Here is a 19,873-nt window from a genome sequence, read left to right as displayed (position 1 = left end):
AAGCTGTGCCTCTCTAAACACAGTGACCAAGGGGTTTGTTTTAGGATGCTTCGAGGTACCAACTCCCCCCCCCCTCCATTTAGACAAACACTGGGCTGAGGAAGGATGTAACTGAGAATAACAACATTAACCCTCCCACATAGTACTGGGCATGTACCGCCAATCGGGTCAGGCAAAGTAAGGCACTTGATCCTAAGTGCATACACCTAATACAAATTAGCTCTCCTCACATGAATAAAAGACAGAACCGAAAGACACACTCTGAGCACTGCGGAACATGAGTATGTGCAGGGCTTCTGGGATGAAGGCAAACCTACTGGAGCAGAACGACAGACCAAGGGATGAGAGCAATGGGTCGAAAACCCCAAGAGTTCCTTACTGGAGGTTATCCCCTCCGACAGGCAGCAAAAAACATGCAGAGAAGGCCAGCTACCACAAGTGACGATTGCACTGTGTTTCAAGGACGCCAGTGACCCTCACTGAAGAGTTGGGGAGGCGAGGCAAAGCCTGTGGTACTAACCTTGACTCGTGAATTTTGAATCGCAAAACCATGAAGAGACGCACACAGCCGGTGAGTTGGCAAGCGACCGGAAAGACTGATGAATGAACTTTGAAGTAAAAGACAGCTGCAAAAACAGTGATACTAAGTAGCAGAGTGGTCTGGCGAAAGGAAGTAGCCCACTCAAAAGTCTCTGTGAAAAGTACATTGTTTGAAGTGAAATACGTATGAACAGCAAAAGTGAAATCAAGAAGCCTAACTCCTAGAGAAGGGGAAAGTGAACGTTGAACTGTAAACATTGAGTAAAAGTGGTCCTGCAGTGGTCTGTAAAGAAAGCTATGCACATTTGAAAGTCTTTGACATCCGAAAGTGGTCCTAGTCCGACAGATGGAGACCCAAAGTGAAGTAAGATTGGGGAAGGAAGCCACTCCTTGCAAGTTTGTGTTGAACTTTATTGAAAGTGGTCTGAGCCCGACAGAGGAAGACCAGAAGTAAAATAAGCTTGGGGAAGGGAGCCCCTTGCAAGTTTGTGTTGAACTTTATCGTGAGAGGTCTGAGGCCCGGCAGAGGGGGACCTACGGGAACTGTGTGGTGAAAGGTCTGAATCCGACAGAGGGGGAGCTTTGTGAACTTTTTGATTTAAATAATATTTTGGAAGTCAAGAAAAGAGACTTAAACATGGAAGGCCAGGCAGGCCTCGATCCACTTTTTGGAACTATTTATTGTGTTGGAAGCAGAGCCAGAGTGTGTTATCCTGCCTACAGGGGCAGCCTTAATCAGTGAGGTCTAACATGGGGAGAAAAGCTGGTTCACCACATTTATTAATTTGAACACTGATTTTCTTTTTGCATACATTTCTCCATGTTATGCTCTTTTGTACAAGAGATAGGGCAGGTATTAGGTTTTGTTAGCATAGGCCATTTTGATTTGACAGACTCCACTAAGACTGCGTTATTTATTATTTGATGGTCAAGACTACTCCCATCTTAGTTATAGGGCAAAATAAGGGTTCCTCCAACCTCAACAATTTCAATAAAGGTTTTTGAAAACCACAAGAGTTCCTTAGGGGAGGTTGTTGCCTCCGACAGGCCGTGAACGACACGTGGAGAAGGCCAGATCCCACAAGTGAAGATTGCATTGTGTTTAAAGGACACCAGCGACCCTCCCAGGTGAATGGAAGAGTTGGGGAGGCAAGGCCAAGCCTGTGGTACTAACCTTGATTTGTGATTTGGGAATTGCAATACCAGGAAGAGACGCACACAGCCAGTGAATTGACAAGTGACCTGAAAGAACGGTGTGTGTTAATGTTTGAAGTAGCAACATTATATCCCAATTGGAGGCTGCGCGCATGTGAATGGAACACGAGGAGAGGCAGACCTGTGAATGAACTTTGAAGGAAAAGACAGCTGTAAAAACTGCGATACTAAGTAACGGAGTGGTCCGGCGAAAGGAAGTAGCCCACTCGAAAGTCTCAGTGAAAAGTACATTGTTTGAAGTGCAATACATATGAACAGCAAAAGTGAAATCAAGAAGCTTAACTCCTAAAAGGGGAAAGTGAAATTTGAACTGTAAAATTTGAGTCGAAGTGGTCCTGCAGTGGTCTGTAAAGAACGCCACGTACATTTGAAAATCTTTGACATCCGAAAGTGGTCCGAGACCGACAGATGGAGACCCGAAGTGAAATAAAATTGGGGAAGGGATCCCCCCCTTGCAAGTTTGTGTTGAACTATATAGAAATTGGTCTGGGCCTGGCATAGAGAGATCCGAAGCAAAATAAGCTTGGGGAAGGAAGCCCCCTTGCAAGTTTGTGTTGAACGTTGTCGAAAGTGGCCTGAGCCAAACAGACTGAGACACAAAAGTCAAATAAGCTTGTTGAAGGGAGCCCCTTGCAAGTTTGTGTTTAACTTTATCATGATAGGTCTGATCCCAGCAGAGGGGGACCTACGAGAACTGTGTGGTGAAAGGTCTGAGCCTGACAGATGGGGACCTTTGGTAACTTTCTGAATTAAATATTATTTTGGAAGTCAACAAAAAGAGACTTAAACATGGAAGGCCAGATGGGCCTCGATCTATCATTTTGGAACTCTTTATTGTGTTGGAAGCCGAGCCAGAGTGTGTCATCCTGGCTACAGGGACATCCTTGCTATGTGAGGTCTAACGTGGGGAGAAGAGCTGGTACAACCACATGTATTCATTTGAACACTGATTTTTCCATCTGCTTACATTTGCCTTTTTACACTCTTTTGTACAAGAGATAGGACAATCATTACGTTTCGTTAGCATAGCCATTTTGATTTGACAGACTCCACTAGGACTGTGTTATTTATTATTTGATGGTCAAGACAATTCCCATCTTAGTTATAGGGCAAAACAGAAGTTTCTCCAACCCCAACAATTTCAATAAAGGTTTTTGAAAACCCCAAGAGTTCCTGACTGGAGGTTGTTGCCTCCGACAGGCCACAAAAGACACATGGAGAAGGCCAGATCCTACAAGTGAAGATTGCATTGTGTTTCAAGGACACTAGCAGCCCGCCCGGTTGAACGGCAGAGTTGGGAAGGTGAGGCCAAGCCTGTGGTACTAACCTTGACTTGTGAATTGGGATCCGCAAAACCAAGAAGAGATGCACACAGCCGGTGAGTTGACAAGTGACCTGGAAGAACATTGTGTGTTAAAGTTTGAAGTTGCAACATTATATCGCAAGTGGAGGCTGTGAGCATGTGAATGGAATGCGAGGATAGGCAGGCCTGTGAATGAATTTTGAAGAACTCGAAAGACTCAGTGAAAAGTAAATTGTTTGAAGTGAAATACATATGAACAGCAAAACTGAAATCAAGAAGCTTAACTGCTAGAGATGGGGAAAGTGAAAGTAGAACTGTAAAACTTTGAGTCAAATTGGTCCTGCAGTGGTATGTAAAGAAGGCCATGCAACATTTAAAAGTCTTCAACATCTGAAAGTGGTCCGAGCACAACATATGGAGACCCAAAGTGAAATAAGATTGGGGAAGGGAGCCCCACCCTGCAAGTTTGTGTTGAACTATATCGAAAGTGGTCTGAGTTGTGGAGAAGGACGCGACAAACCAATACGGAGCAGGCTGGAGTGGGAAAGGTGGAAAGGATGCCAAGCACTGCAGGAGAGCAAGAAAGACGCTGCAGCCCGAATGGTATGTGAGAAGGTTAGCAGCCCTACAGACTCCAGTGATGTGTGTCCCCCACTGGAGCTGGAGGACACTGAAGACTCCAGGGAGGCACCAAAAGCAGCACAAAGGTTCGGACAAGGTGAGCGCAGCTCATCAGAGCTCCCGGGCGAGTGAAAGGGGAGCAAGAGACCACAAAGGAGAAAACCAAAAGCATCCGGAAGAGCTGCCGGATACCTTTGAGTGATGGAGAGGGAATAGTCACGGCAGGGCTCTGCAGGGGCTGGGTTTGGGAACAAGTAGATGTTGATCAGATGAAACCTTATGTTAAAAGGGGTGGGACACTAAAGGAAAGATTTGTGAATGCCAAACGATCTGCAAAGTGTGTCATGCATTATTGAATACCAAACTAAGGAAACGTTATATAAAGTACATGAAAGTATTGCACGAGTGAAATGAAAGTTATATGAATTTTCGAATACAATGAAAGCAAGTAAAAAGCATTGATGAACAATGTGAAAGAAAGAACCAATTGACAGCGAGTGGCAAGGGCTTAGGAAGATAGTGAAAAGCAAATGATAAGCCCTATTGTAAAGTATGAACGCAAGGTGGAGACAAGATAAGCACCCCACAATGAGAATGGTTTGAAAGTCACTTTGTGGCAGAAGCAAGAAGTTGCCAAGGAGAAAAAGAACTGCAAGTGGACAAATGACACAGGTTCAAAGAGGGAGCTTGTGTTAGCAAGGAAGTCCAATGAGAAGAAGTGAATATGACAAAGTGCAGAGTGTTATCGGTTATGTGAACTTTAGTGGGTGGACCGTCTGGTCTGACAACTGCCCCTAGACCGAGTAACCCCTACTTGGAGTGAATCAAGGAGAATTAAGATACTGAAGCTGTTGTGCCTATCAAGTATTAAAATGATTCAAGAAAAGAACAAGCTGAGTTAACTGTTGAAAGTCCTGAAAGGTGGCAAAGTTGGTTTGGAATACTTATTGAAAGTCAAGAGAACCGTTTTGAACTTGGGGGAAAGGTACCCTGAGGGCTTTTGGAACCGTGTTCAACTTGGACAAAGGAATCCTGTGGTCTTTTGTGTGTAACTGTTTTTGAACTTGGGGAAGGGGTTGAAACGCAAGCTAAAGAGTTGGAAGAAGCTCAGAACTTTATTTTGAACACTGTTTCTTTAGTTGCTGACATCCCTACACATTGTATATCTTTAGTTGTGAGGGCAAGTATAGGTTTTGGACACAGACAGACTTTTGATTTGAACTTAATAACACAAACTATCCTTAGTTTCTTTAGGTAGGGAAATCCCACCTTAGCATAGGGCAAGTTAGGGCTTAATCCTTTGTGACAAATGAGAAATAAATCTTCTATTCTAGAAAAGGTGAATCTGTTGTCTGTGTCTTACTTCATGATGCCTTCACAAATGGTGTCAGCGTGGGATGTGGCTCAACTAATATAAGTTGGGGAACCCTAAAATTTGAAAAGCTAAGTACTAGAGTATTAGACCCCTCATTAGCCACTAAGGGTTCTATTGGGTTTGACATTTGTAGAAGCAGGGACAGCATTAGTCCCCCAGTTGAAAGAAAACTGATACCCACTAATATAATATCATAGTAATGCCACCCCCTGAAACTTATATTAGATTGGCTCCCAAATCAGGACTCACATGGAGGTTTGGAATTGATTTACTGGCTAGTGTTATAGACCCGGACTTTAGAGGTGATGCTAAAGTGTTGTTACAGAACCATGGAAAAGATCCCTTCCATGTCCATCAAGGGGATAACATTTTTCAAGGGGTGCCTGAGAGGGCAATGTTCCCTAGGATCAAGGAAGAGGCTGGGAAGGAGAGAACCGATAGAGGTACTGGAGGTTTCAGGGAGGTGGATGAAACACCTGAAGACCCTCCAGAACCTGAACTTATAAAGGTCAGAGAGGAAGAAACTAAAACCCTGAGTGACCTAGCCCAGAGGAGCTACCCGTTGTTGGCTGAAGCATTTTTACAGGTTACATTTGTACAACAGGCTGTAGGAAAGGAGGACCTTTTTTCTTCTGAAAACATTGGCTTATTTATCGAGGAGCCACCACTTCAGAAGGATTAGAAAAAACCCAACTAGTTATCTATAAAAGTCATTAGCTAGTGGTATTGGAAATAGCTCACTCTCGTTTGACTGAAAGCCATTTAGGACAGACAAAAACTCAGGCCAAAATTAGTAGCAAGTTCTAGTGGCCAGGACAACATGCTGAGAATAAAAACATCATCCAGGCATGTGAGACTTTTCAAAAGACTAGTACTCAAATGCCATCACCATTTCCCTTAAATCCATTACCAATCATTGAAATTTAATTCTCAAGAATTGGTATGGATATTGTAGGGCCATAAGAAACATCAAAATTACGGAACAAGTACATTTTGGTGAGCCTGGACTATGCAACACGATATCCAGAGGCCTTTCCACTGAGAGCAAATACGACCCAGCAAATCCTGAAACACATGTTCCTTTTCTTCTGACCACTACGGTTCCCTAAGGAAATACTGGCTGATCAAGGCTCAAACTTCATGAGCAAACTAATGGGGGAAGTAAAACAATTGTTACACATTACCACTTTGCAAACCACAGTATACCACCCACAGACAGATGGCCTTGTAGAAAGATGTAAGAAAACATTGAAAACCGAAGGTTAGTGGAACAAGATGGCAGAAATTGGGATCAGATGATACCATGGGCTTTATTTGCCGTTAGAAAAACCACTCAGGCTTCCACTGGATTTTCCTAGTTCGAGTTACTTAATGGACGGGAACACGGGATGGGATGTCCTAGATATGTTGAGGGAAACCTGGGAGGAACGTGAGGAAGCCCCAATACCACTCTCCCAAACTGCCACTAGACTTAAAGAACATATGACAGCAGTTAGATCTTTGGTACACACTCACATGACTAAGGCACAAGAACAACAGAAAGCCTCCTGTGACAAAAAGGTTTTGTTAAGATCTTTTTCCATCGGCCAAAATGTATTAGGGTTATTACCCACTTCTGAGAACAAACTATATCCAAGTTGCATGGATCATATGAGGTGTTAGAACAAATAGGACCTTGTAACTATAATATTTCTCAACCTAATCGCCACCTTAAAAACCCAGGTTTACCATATTAATCTTCTCAAGGGGTGCAAGGAATATCCTTCAGAATCTAATGCCACCATTTTTGTCTTGTTTGATAACTGTAAATTCAGACAATATCGCCCTAGTACCACCTAACATTAATAACAACCAAAAGTAAGAACTATATGATCTTATAAGTCAGTTTCTGGATCAATTGAGGGAAGAGCCAGGAAGAGTGAAGGTAAAGTGGAACATTTAAAATCTTACATTTAAAATTTTTGGAATCCCAAAAAGTAATTATTATTCAGAAAGTAAAACAAATGCCTGAGGCCAATATTATTGACCCATCTAATAGCCCTTGACCTCCCCTATCATGTTGGTGCCAAAGCCCGATGGGAGTTGGAAGTTTTGTATAAACTTTAGAAAGATAAATGCCATCTGCCTTTGGTGTTAACCCAATACCACATATTGACGATCTTATCGACCGGCTGGGTAATGCTGTCTATCTCTCTACTATAAACCTCATGAAAGGTTATTGGCAAGTCCCAGTACATGGACCTGACAATGACAAAACTGTCTCACTACTCCCATAGGTCTGTTTCAATCTAAAGTATTACCATTTGCTCTACATGGAGCTCCTGCAACATTCCAGAGATTAATGGGTAAGATTCTACAACCATATTCAGACTTTTCCAGAGCCTATATAGATGATATTGTAACACACAGTAAAACCTGGGAAGATCATTTGTACCACCTTTTTACTATCATGTGAGTACTGAGAAAACCAGGCCTAACAGCGAACCAACGAAAATGCAAACTGGCTCAATCTTCAGTTAAATACATAGTAATTTTTGTGGGTAATGGTACTGTTCATCCTCAACTAGAAAAGCTTCAGGCGGTTCTTGACAGCCCTACGCCAAAAACAAAAAAAGACCTAAGAGCCTGTGTGGGATAAATTGGCTACTATCGCCATTTTATTCCACATTTGTCAAGCCAGACCTCCAGAGTCACAGACAAACTAAAGAACGCAGACCCTCACAAGATCAAGTAGAATGTGAAAGGTGAGATCTGGTACACCACCCTCAAGCAGACCCTATGTCAAAGCCCCATTCTGAAGGCAGCATACTTCCCTAGGGAATTGATTCTGCAAACTGATCTGACATTGATGGGTTAAGGGGCCGTCCTTTCACAAAATCATGACAAATTAGAATACACCATATTAAACATTACCAGAAAATTATTTCCTAGGCAAAGAACTACTCAGTTATAGATCTTGAGGCATTGGCTATTAAATTAAATGGGTGGTTACAGACCTGAAATACTACCTATTAGGCCATAAATTCAGACTGATCACGGACCAATCTCCCTTAATATGGATCACTCAATGTCTAATCCATGGATTATACGGTGGTTCCTGGAACTGCAACCCTATTTTTTTACAGTAGAACACCAGAAAGGTCGGGATCAGGGTAATGTTGATTTTGCCTGAGGGCATCCTCCCATCTACTCCCCTTGGATCCTCTTCACAGGTGGTCATTGAAGGGCAATCGCTTTGGATCCTGTCCCTGGGGGTGGATATGAAAGGAGGATCACCTGGGTAGAGGGACCTTGGGGAGAGGATGTCTTCAGATGAGTCATGGTATCACCATTTCCCTTGTCGAAATACAACCTGCCCTCCCCCTACCTTTATAGGGTATCAGTCTGCCCCTCATTCACACACAATGTCACACATTCATATGTATCTAAGACTGGGACGAGGAAGAGGCAACTAAGAGTGATGCACACATCCACTTGTGCACACCACTCTGGTACTGAGCAAAGAAGAGGACTGTAAAACACCACTACCATGGTCAGGCATATCCCACTAATTGGGGTCAGGCAAAGAACTTACACCTACAGCCAGTTGAAAAGCTACTGGTGTATATAAGGAGAAACAAGCAAGAAGCATGGGGAGACCGGCCCATGGTGAGAATTCTGCCTGGAGGAAGAAACCCGCTTGTGGAGAAGGACGTGGCAACCTGGTACAGAGAAGGTCGGAGAGGGGCTGGTGGAAAGGACGCCAAACCCGTCTTGAGAGCAGGAAAGATTCTGCAGCCCAAACGATCTGTGAGAAGGTCAGGAGCCCTACAGAATCCAGTATTGTATGTGAAGACTCCAGGGAGCTGCCAAAAGCAGCAGGAATGTTCGCACAAGGTGAGCACTGCTCGTCAGAGCTCCCAGCGAGTGAAAGGGGAACAAGAGACCACAGAGGAGAAAATTGAAAGGACCTGGAGGAGATCCCGGATACCGGTGAGTGGCAGAGACGGAATAGTCATGGCGCTGCACTCTAGAGGCTGGGTTTGGGCACAAAGAGATGTTGATTAGATGAAACCTTATGATAAAAGAGGGGGTAGACCAAAGGAAAGATTTGTGAATGACGAACGAGCTACAAAGTGTTTCATGCATTATTGAATACGAACTAAGGATAAGTTATACAAAGTACATGAAAGTATTGCGTGAGTGAAATGAAAGAGATGTAAAATTTCGAATACAATAAAAACAAGTAAAAAGCATTGATGGGCAATGTGAAAGGATTAACCAATTTAAATACAATGAGAAGGGCTTAAGAAGCAAGTGAAAAGCAAATGATAAGCCCTATTGTGAAATGTGAAAGCAAGGTGGTGACAAGGAATACACCCCACACAATAAATGTTGTGAAAGTCACATTGTGCCAGAGCCAAGAAGCTGCCAAGGAGAAAAAGAACTGCAAGTAGACAATTGCCACAAGTTCAAAGAGGGAGCATGTGTTAGCAAGGAAGTCCAATGGGAATAAGTGAATATACCAAAGTGCCAAGGGTTATCGGTTAAGTGAACAGTAGCGGGTGGACTATGTGGTCCGACAACTGCACCTAGATTGAGTAACCCCTACTTGGAGTGACCAAGGAAAATTAAGATACTGAAGCTGTTGTGCCTATCGAGTACTAAAGTGATTCTAGAAAAGAGCAAGCTAAGTGAACTGTTGAAAAGCCTGAAAGGTTGCAAAGTTGGTTTGGAAAAACTTATGGAAAGTGAAGAGAACCGTGTTGAACTTGTGGAAGGGAACCCTGAGGCCTTTTGGAACTGTGTTGGACTTGGGGAAGGGAACTCCATGGTCTTGTGTGTGGAACTCTTTTTGAACTTGGGGAAGGTGCGGAAACGCCAGCTAAAGAGCTGGAAGAAGCTTAGAACTTTATTTTGAACGCTGTTTCTTTGGTTTCTGACATCCCTACATGTTGTATATCTTTAGTTGTGAGGGCAAGTATAGGTTTTGGACACAGACAGACTTTTGAGTTGAACTTAAAGACACAGACTATCCTTAGATTATTTAGGTAGGGAAATCCCACTTTAGCATAAATGTTATGGCTTACTCCTTTCTGAATAATAAGAAGGAAATCTATTTTAGAAACAGTGAATCTGTTGTTTGTGTCTTACTTCATGATTGCTTCACAAATGGTGTCAGGGGTGGGATGTGATATGATAGTTTATATTATATAGTGCCTGTACACAATGTGTGTCAAAGCGCTTCAAGGCAAGGGAGGGAACAAGGGAAAATACAATGACATTCTTGCAGACCATGAACAGTAAGGATGTGAAATTAACTATCGTACTCAGTCTGACGACATTTCAGATAGTGCAAGAGAACTCCAGAATTCTCAATATTAATTTTGAACGCCTGGCAACATTTCCTTTTTGTACTGTTGTTTCTTTGGTAACCCCTCCTTGGATATTTTGCTTGTGCTTCATTGCCCATCTGGAATAAAGGACGCTCTACTGAATCTTTGTGTTCCACGGAAAAGTAAGGACGCTTTGCTGGATTGACAACGCATCGTCAGGAAACAAGGACGCTTTGCTGCTTCTTCAGCGCCTTTTTAGGAATTCCCTTAGCCGTGCCCTCATCCATTCGGGTCAGGGTCTTTGTAACGCTCACCTGGTTCCCTCGGAGGCGCGGGTCTTGACTGGGCGGTGAAATCGTCTTCAATGTCAGGCGTAAGATTCGTTTGGCTCCCGGATTTGGCCCCTTTCTCACCGAAAGTTTGACCTGAAGGGTGAGGTGTGTGCAAGTGGAAAATCAAGGTATTAGTGGCTGGAAGGTTGGGAGAAGTTCCAAGCCCCTCTCTCCCTCTCTCCACGTGGTACTCGCTCGATTGTTGTGCTCACCTTAAATAGGTGAATGCTGGGCTCTCCATCCTGCGTCTCATGCAGGGGCGCTGGGTCCAGTTACTTCACTGGATATGAGTTCAGCCTCTTAATTGCAGAGGGTAAGTTGAGAGCGATGCCGCTGTGTGCTGCACGAGCGTGACTTGTAAGTATTAAAGTTCCCTTTGTATGTATGTATTTAGTTTTTATATAGCGCCGTTAGCCCGAGGGCATCAGGGCGCTTGTACAAAGAACACTGAAACTGCGAAACAATAAGACGGACAACACGTGTGAGACGGACAAATGGTACAGCTAGCTATTGAGCGGCAAGGTCTCAGAGTGAGGTCCTGCGCCCACGATCCTATCTAAAGAGGTGTGTTTTCAGCCTCTTCCTAAAAACTGAGTGATTGACTTCGGACCTAAGTGATTCCGGGACGCTGTTCCACAGTTTAGGAGCCAGCACAAGAAAGGATCTGCCCAGCCCTGTTTTTAGCTTAAACCTGGGCACGTGCAGAAGGCATTTTCCACCCGAGCGTAGGTTTCTGGTGGGGTTGTAGGGCCTTAAGTGTGTTTTCAAATATGAAGGCGCTGTGCCATAAAGGCATTTGTGGACCAGGCAGAGAGCTTTAAACTTAATGCGCTCCTCTACTCTGAGCCAGTGCAGAGCTAGCCTCTCTTCGGTAACATGGTCTTTCCTTTTCAGATTTTTTACTATTCTGACCGCGTTGTTCTGGATAACCTGACAACTGGATAGATCCTTGGATGCGGCCCCCAACAACAGGGCGTTCCCATAGTCGAGCCGTGAGAGAATGATGGCTCTTGCTATCGTAGCCCTGTTTACTTCGTTAAGCAGTGGTTTAATTGCTTTCATAAGCCTAAGATAGTATGCTGTGTTTTTTTGGAGGAAGTTAGTTTGGGCGTGAGAGTCGACGACTGAATCGACCATCATGCCCAGGGTCTTCACCTTGGGAACCACCTGGATAATGGCATTTTTAATTTGAAAAGAGTTATACTCTGCCCCCAGTTTTTCCAACTGACGACTGGAGCCAAACAACATTAATTCGGTTTTGGAGTCGTTCAGGCACATCCAGTTTGCCTGCATCCAGTCGTCAATTAGCTTGTAAACCTTGGTGAGCACTTCGCTATCTGTGGCGTGGTTCCTACCCCCCAACTCCAATATGAGTTGGGTGTCATCTGCGTAGTTAGTAAATGACACTCCGGCTTTCACCAGAAGGGTGCACAAAGTGCGCATATATATGTTGAAAAGCATTGGGGATAAGCTAGCACCCTGGGGCACTCCGAATATGATGTCGCATGAATCGGAGAAACTGTTACCCCAGTGTACTCTCGCTTGGCGGTTGGAAAGAAAGGATAGGAGCCAATCAATAGCTCCCTCCGAGCAGCCAACGCTCTCCCTAAGCGCCTTGATAAGAAGGCTGTGATCCACTAGATCAAATGCTGCGCTGAGATCTAAAAGCATCAGCATCCCCAATTTGTTGTCGTCCAGCATCGTCAGCATCTGATTCTGCAGGTCCAGCATAGCTGTTTCAGTGCTGTGGGATGCTCTAAAGCCGGATTGTTGTTGGTGCAGAATCTCCTGATCTTTGACGAAGTGTTGGAGTTGCTGTGTGGCTACCTTATCCAACAGTTTGAGAACAAAATTCGAGTTAGTTATGGGGCGAAGATTTGCGGGATCCTTGGGATCTAGTCCCGCTTTTTTTACGAGAGGAGTGATGGTGACTCTCTTCAGATCTTTAGGCACCAAACCCTCATGAAATGACGCGTTCACTATTTTCCGGAGGATGGGAGCAAATATATCCTTATGTTGAAGAATAACCCTTTAGATTGCTCTCTTCAAATGTCTTATCTCCTTAATGTCTATGTCTTTTCCCTTTCAGATGCTGTCGGTGCCGAAGAAGATGCTCCCCCCAGGTTCGTGGCAGAGAGCGTAACAAGAAGATGGTGCAAACGAAGGCACGTAAGTAGAAAGGCTGCTCTAGGGCTGTAGAATGCACCTTAATGTCTCCTTTTGTCTTTACAGGTGCCGGAATGCAGCACGAGCAGAGTTGGAGCGAGCGTAACACAGGTAAGCAGTTTTGTAACTAAGCGTTACTAACCAATGTTCTTTGTCTTTGCAGGCCCGATGCCGGACGAGATATGCAGAAAAAAAGCCTTGAATGCTGCCGATGGATCGGGTAAGTTGAACCGCTAACTTTGCCTTTGCCTATCTGTGCCTTTTGTTTTGCAGGAGCTGCTGAAGACTGAGGATTGGTTCCCAGCAGGTAATTTTCGTATTCACAGGATCCGGAACTGAAGATTCGCTGGAGCTGACACGGTGAGGGTCCTGCTGCAGATGCAGAATAACGCGAAGCACATTGCACCAATCGGGTGTGGTTTAAATAGTCCATAGGAGTGCTTAGGTGTCTTCTTCCACAGCCTCGCCCAGGCAAAAGAGTTCCTGCTTCCTGAAGGGGTCCAGCATCAATGATCGGGGGAGTGGTGCCTGCCCCACCCAGAAGGAAAAGTAGTCCCTGCCAGAAGAGAGTGAAACATCATCTTGCTGGTAAGTAAGCAGCATGGTCTGCTGCAGGTAGGTCCACCCAAGCACTTTCACACTTGTTATGAGCCCGGCGCTTCCTGTGCCAGGACGGGTCCATGCTATGAGCCTGGCACCACCGGTGCCAGGACAAGGTCCAAAAGGTCCCTATTGGGACTTGCTGGTGCCGATAGTATATATTATGAGCCTGCTTCCAAGGATGTTGGGTAGGTCCTGACTCCTTGGAAGCAGTGGTCATGACAGCACCCCCCCTCAAGGCCCCTCCCAAATTCGTCTTCTCCGGGGGTTTCGGTTTATCAGGAAAAGTTCGATGAAACTTCTTAACCAGACGGGGTGCATGAACATGTTCCGACGGTTCCCAAGATCGTTCCTGGGGGCCATAACCTTTCCAGTCAATCAGATAGTATAATTTTGATTTGGAAATCTTGGAGTCTAAGATGTCTTGTATTTCGAATTCCAGTTCTCCGTCCACAAGAATAGGGTCTGGAGATTTCATCAAACGGGTTCCAGGTTGCAAGGGTTTCAGTAGAGAAACGTGGAAAACTGGATGTATTTTCATATGGGCAGGTAGGCCCAATTTAACTGCCACTGGATTAATTATGGCAGTGATTGGGTAAGGTCCCAGGTATCGCAGATTGAAAGTACGCAGTCCTTTTAGAGGTAAATGTTTGGTGGATAGCCAGACTTGATCTCCCACAAGATATTGAGGAGCTTCCTTTCGATGTATGTCCGCACACTTCTTGTATTGTTCCTTGGCCCGCTTAAGGTGAGACGTGGCCTCTTTAAAGGCTTGAGTGATTGTAGAATGCAGATGATCTACAGCGGGTGTCCCAAGATTTTGAGGTGGATCAAGATTTGAAGTGCGAGGGTGGAGTCCATATAAAAGAAAAAAAGGAGTTTTTCCGGTTCCGGCATGGACTGAATTATTATAAGCGTACTCCGCAATCCAGAGAATGTCTTTCCAAGTGCCCTCCGACTGTTGTAACATGCAGCGCAGATACTGTTCCAGGGTTTGGTTGGTCCTCTCGGTCTGCCCGTCGGTCTGGGGATGATGGCTGGTTGAAAGCCTTACGTCAATTTGGGCTAGGCGACAACAACTCCGCCAGAAGTGGGAAATAAATTGACTTCCTCTATCTGAGATTAAAACTGAAGGAAAGCCGTGCAACCGAACGATGTTTTCGAGGAGCTCTCGGGCCAGAATTGAAGCTGTAGGTAACCCTTTCAATGGGATAAAATGAGCCATCTTCGAGAATAGGTCCACAATCACTAAGATTGTATTAAATCCGGAGCATGGTGGTAAATCCGTGATGAAGTCCATGGAGAGAGTATGCCATGGGTGTGGAGGAATGTCTATTGGATGTAAGAGACCTGCTGGCTTCTCCTTCTGGCTTTTGCTTTGAGCGCACACACCACAGGAATTTATGAAATCCTTAATGTCCTTTCTCCAAGACGGCCACCAGAAATGTCTTTTTATCTTTTCCGACGTTTTGGCAATGCCGGGATGTCCTTCCATTAAGGAGTCATGGTAACAAGAGATCACCTGTCTTTGTAAATCGGTACATGGTAGATATAATCTTCCTCGAAAGTATAGTAAGTTCTTATCCATTGTGAAATCTTTTCCCTTGAGTTGCCAGTCTTGCACTTCTGCTGGAGTCAGAAGTTCTTAACCTTAGCTTCAATGTCTTCAATGGATTGTGCACTCATCAAACCCAGGATTCTCTGATCTGGAATTATGGGTACTGGTTCAGGATTGGTCGTGAGTTCATCTACTCCAATTCGGGAGAGAGCATCTGCTTTACCATTCTTGTTGCCTGGTCGGTAAGTTATCACAAAGTCGAATTCGGCAAAAAATAATGCCCAGCGAAGTTGTCTAGAGGATTGAGCTTTGGCTGATTTAAGGTACTGTAAATTACGATGATCCGTGATGACGGTGACTGTGTGTCGGGCTCCCAGGAGATAATGCCGCCAGGCTTTAAAGGCGGACTTAATAGCCAAAAGTTCCTTATCTGTAATAGTATAGTTGATTTCGGGAGCAGAAAATTTGCGGGACCAAAATGCTACTGGGTGTAACTGGTTTGTTTCTGGGTCTCTTTGCGAGAGCACTGCTCCCATTGCGAGACTGGAAGCATCAGTCTCCACGATATAAGGAAGTTCCGGGCGAGGATGTTTTAAAACTGGAGCCGAGGTGAATTTTGTTTTTAGTTCCTGAAATGCTTGTTCAGCCTCCGTAGACCACTCGAAACGTTTATTCTTTCTGAGAAGGGCAGTAATGGGTTGGACTACTTGAGAAAAATCAGGAATAAATCTACGATAAAAGTTGGCGAAGCCCAACATGCTTTGAACTCCTTTCACAGACGTTGGTGAGGGCCACTTAATGATAGCGTCCACTTTTCTTGAGTCCATGTGGACTCCATTAGGTGACAAAATAAATCCCAAAAATTCGACCTCCGTGACATGAAAGACGCATTTCTCCAGCTTTGCAAAAAGTCTGTGTTTTCGGAGCCTCTCCAGTACTGCTGTGACGTGTTTTCGATGATCCGCCTCAGAGGACGAGTAGACCAGAATGTCATCAATATAGACAACTACACATACGTCGATGAGCTCTCTGAGGACGTCATTCATAAAATACTGAAAAGCAGCCGGTGCGTTGCATAACCCAAAGGGCATTACTTGATACTCGAACAGTCCATATTTAGTACGAAAGGCCGTCTTCCATTCGTCGCCCTCTTTTATTCGTACTAAATGGTAAGCTCCTCTGAGGTCCAGCTTTGTGTAGATACAGGCACTTTTAACTTGGTCAAGAAGTTCAGGGATCAATGGTAACGGATATCTGTTCTTAATCGTAATCTGGTTCAGGGCACGGTAATCTATACATGTTCTCAGGTCTCCTTCTTTTTTTGGAACGAAGAACAAAGCTGAAGAGGCTGGGGACTTCGAAGGACGGATAAATCCATTAGCCAGGTACTGGTCCAAATACTGCCTCAGGTGAAGATTTTCAGGTTCTGTGAGGGCATAAATTCGACTGCACGGAGGAGTGGATCCCGGAACCAAGTCTATCTGGCAGTCGTATGATCTGTGAGGAGGCAGCGAATTAGCTTGATCTTTCCGAAAGACATCCTGAAATTCCCGGTATTCAGGAGGCAGGTGATGACTCTCAGAAGTAGTTGCTACTAGCTTAGTGGTAGGCTGAGGATAACAGGTAGGAGCGCATTCTGGAAACCGGATTGTCTTTGCTCGCCAATCAATTTGGGGACTGTGTTTCTCCAACCAAGGGATTCCCAGGATAACTTGAAACTGCGGAGCCTTGATCACATCAAACACGATCTTCTCTTGATGTCCATCTTGGCTTACCAATGTCACTTCCATGGTGGTGTGAGTTACTGGTCCGGAAGCTATTTCCGTACCATCCACGGTGGTGATGACGTCTTTCACCGTCTTAGGACAAAGAGATTTATCCTGGCGGCCAATTCACAGTCCACGTAATTGCCGATTGCGCCACTATCAAGGTATGCTTTAATGGCATGCATACGATTGGGTTGTTCTGGACTCACGAGGACCATGGGCATGACGAAATGCAAGGTCAAAGAACTGGTTTTAACGCTCGGCAAGCGGACCTCTACACTTGTCGGGCGAGGTCGTTTTCCGACTCTGAACCTTTGGCACCTTTATCGGAAGCTCCTACTATCTTCTTCCTTGGTTTCACTGGGCAATCTTGAAGGAAATGCCCTGAGTTTCCGCAATAGAGGCACAATTGCAGTTGTCTTCTCCTTTCCCTTTCCTTTTGGGTTAGAGGTCCTTTCACAACCCCAATCTGCATGGGTTCCACGGTATCATTTCCTTTAGCGGAACTCTGTGGTCTTGAAAAAGTTCGAGTCTCAATTCTGGAACGATCGGCTTTTCGATTTTGTATTCTATGATCCAATTGAACCACCAGATCGATGTATTCGGAACAGTCTTGTGGAGGATTCACCACCTGAGCCAGAACGTCTTTGAGTTCTCCACGCAGGCCTCTGTAGAAAAGGGTGATCCTCTTATCCTCAGGCCATCCGGTTTCAACCACTAGTCTGTTAAATGATGCAATGTAGGCCAGAAGATCTTGATTGCCCTGTCGTAGTGAAAGAAGTTCATTGTCCAGGGCCTGTCCCTGAGAATGTCTTGCGAACAATCTTTCCATACTAGCTTGGAAGTCCTGGAAATTGTAAAGAATTGGGTTATCCTGAGTCACTAAAGGAATAGACCAATCTGCGGCACTGCCACTAAGATATGAGATCACGAAGGCCACCTTAGCCTGGTCCGTTGGAAAAGCGGCAGGTCTACACAAAAAGTGCAAACGACACTGATTGATGAAACAGCATATCTTTTCGGATCACCTGAAAAGCGTTCGGGCGGGGCCAAAGGTACATTTCCTGGTAGATTATTTGCACCGGATTAGAGGAAGTCGTTGGAGCATGGCTCCCCCCAGGGGTAGGCAGAGGAGTTTGTCCCGCTTGGGCTTGCAACAATTGTCTAGCCAAATCATCTGTTCGTTCCTTAGAAACCACTAACTCCCCCCTTAGGGCATTTGTTTCCTGGCGCGCTGCGTGTACTTCTGCTCTCAACTCCCCGAGCAACTGGACTGGACCAATTGGTCTGTGTCTGAAGTTTCCATTGCGCCTGGGCGGGAAATATGTGGTAAGGCTTCGGGTTCTGTAACGCTCACCTGGTTCCCTCGGAGGCACGGGTCTTGACTGGGCGGTGAAACCGTCTTCAATGTCAGGCGTAGGATTCGTTTGGCTCCCGGATTTGGCCCCTTTCTCACCGAAAGTTTGACCTGAAGGGTGAGGTGTCTGCAAGTGGAAAATCAAGGTATTAGTGGCTGGAAGGTTTGGAGAAGTTCCAAGCCCCTCTCTCCCTCTCTCCCCGTGGTACTCGGTCGATTGTTGTGCTCACCTTAAATAGGTGAATGCTGGGCTCTCCATCCTGCGTCTCATGCAGGGGCGCTGGGTCCAGTTACTTCACTGGATATGAGTTCAGCCTCTTAATTGCAGAGGGTAAGTTGAGAGCGATGCCGCTGTGTGCTGCACGAGCGTGACTTGTAAGTATTAAAGTTCCCTTTAGATTGCTCTCTTCAAATGTCTTATCTCCTTAATGTCTATGGCCCTCATTACGACCCTGGCGGAAAGGGGTTTACGCCAGCGTAATGCATGGCGTACCTTTCCGCCAGATTACGAGTTCCCGTAGCGCCATGGTGATTTCTACGCCTGCTTTTTGCAGGCGGAAAAATCCATGGCGCTACGGGAGTTGTTGTTAATTACGCCACCGTAGTTTACGGTGGCGTAATTAACGCCTTCCCCACTCCCATTATACCCTATGGGGCAAAAATGGGAATGGGGAAGGGTAAATGGGGATTGGGGACTTACCGCCCCGCCAACCTCGGAATGGGGCGGTAAGTCCGCCAACCCCCATGGCGGAGTTGGCAGCTCAGCGCCATGGTCCATGGTACAAATTGCACCATGGATCTCCGCCAGGGTCGTAATGAGGGCCTATGTCTTTTCCCTTTCAGATGCTGTCGGTGCCGAAGAAGATGCTCCCCCCAGGTTCGTGGCAGAGAGCGTAACAAGAAGATGGTGCAAACGAAGGCACGTAAGTAGAAAGGCTGCTCTAGGGCTGTAGAATGCACCTTAATGTCTCTTTTGTCTTAACAGGTGCCGGAATGCAGCGCGAGCAGAGTTGGAGCGAGCGTAACACAGGTAAGCAGTTTTGTAACTAAGCGTTACTAACCAATGTTCTTTGTCTTTGCAGGCCCGATGCCGGACGAGATATGCAGAAAAAACGCCTTGAATGCTGCCGATGGATCGGGTAAGTTGAACCGCTAACTTTGCCTTTGCCTAACCTGTGCCTTTTGTTTTGCAGGAGCTGCTGAAGACTGAGGATTGGTTCCCAGCAGGTAATTTTCGTATTCACAGGATCCGGAACTGAAGATTCGCTGGAGCTGACACGGTGAGGGTCCTGCTGCAGATGCAGAATAACGCGAAGCACATTGCACCAATCGGGTGTGGTTTAAATAGTCCATAGGAGTGCTTAGGTGTCTTCTTCCACAGCCTCGCCCAGGCAAAAGAGTTCCTGCTTTCAGAAGGGGTCCAGCATCAATGATCGAGGGAGTGGTGCCTGCCCCACCCAGAAGGAAAAGTAGTCCCTGCCTGAAGAGAGTGAAACATCATCTTGCTGGTAAGTAAGCAGCATGGTCTGCTGCAGGTAGGTCCACCCAAGCACTTTCACACTTGTTATGAGCCTGGCGCTTCCTGTGCCGGGACGGGTCCATGCTATGAGCCTGGCACCACCGGTGCCAGGACAAGGTCCAAAAGGTCCCTATTGGGACTTGCTGGTGCCGATAGTATATATTATGAGCCTGCTTCCAAGGATGTTGGGTAGGTCCTGACTCCTT

The sequence above is a fragment of the Ambystoma mexicanum genome, chromosome 12 (assembly GCF_040938575.1).
Source record: "Ambystoma mexicanum isolate Mex_15411 chromosome 12, UKY_AmexF1_1, whole genome shotgun sequence".
Classification (NCBI taxonomy): Eukaryota; Metazoa; Chordata; class Amphibia; order Caudata; family Ambystomatidae; genus Ambystoma; species Ambystoma mexicanum.
This window is presented reverse-complemented; position numbering follows the sequence as displayed.